Below are 476 nucleotides of genomic sequence, written 5' to 3'. Positions count from 1 at the left end.
AGATGGACATTCCTTCAGCAGCGATTTCATGGCAAATGAGCTGAAGCGCTTCCACCTGATCTGTGATGGGTTTTGAATCCACCATCTTGAAGTCGTGGAACTTTGAGACCACATACTTCTGGCAGCCAGCGTCCTCACCTCTGTACTTCTTGTCCAGTGATCTCCATAGTTCTTTCACCGTGGGGATCTCACAGTAGACACGGTACAATGGGTCAATGAGACGACCCAAAATGTAACCTTTGCAGATGAAGTCGGAATGCACCCATATGTCAACAGTTGCAAGACTGTGAACATCATCAATCCCGTACGGTATCAGGGGATTGTCCTCCTGGATGAACTTATCCAGTTTCATCGTTGTTAGAAAGAACATCATCTTCCTCTGCCAGGTTTTGAAGTCTTTGCCATCAAACTTGTCTGGCATCAGTCCTTGAGTGAACAAGCTAGGTACAGCCGGAGGAGTTTGAACTGCCACCGGA

At 47.3% G+C, this 476-nt stretch overlaps 1 protein-coding gene across 1 annotated transcript in view; it reads right to left on the bottom strand.

Moving 5' to 3' along the window:
- The window catches only part of LOC106320843, a 6710-nt gene that overhangs the window by 1281 nt on the left and 4953 nt on the right, over positions 1-476 (bottom strand). The gene's annotated exons all lie outside the window — the stretch shown is intronic.

This window comes from Brassica oleracea, unplaced genomic scaffold (assembly GCF_000695525.1).
Source record: "Brassica oleracea var. oleracea cultivar TO1000 unplaced genomic scaffold, BOL UnpScaffold01089, whole genome shotgun sequence".
NCBI classification, from domain to species: domain Eukaryota; kingdom Viridiplantae; phylum Streptophyta; class Magnoliopsida; order Brassicales; family Brassicaceae; genus Brassica; species Brassica oleracea.
The sequence above is the reverse complement of the archived record's forward strand: the minus strand, read 5'-3'. Positions and strand labels throughout refer to the sequence as shown.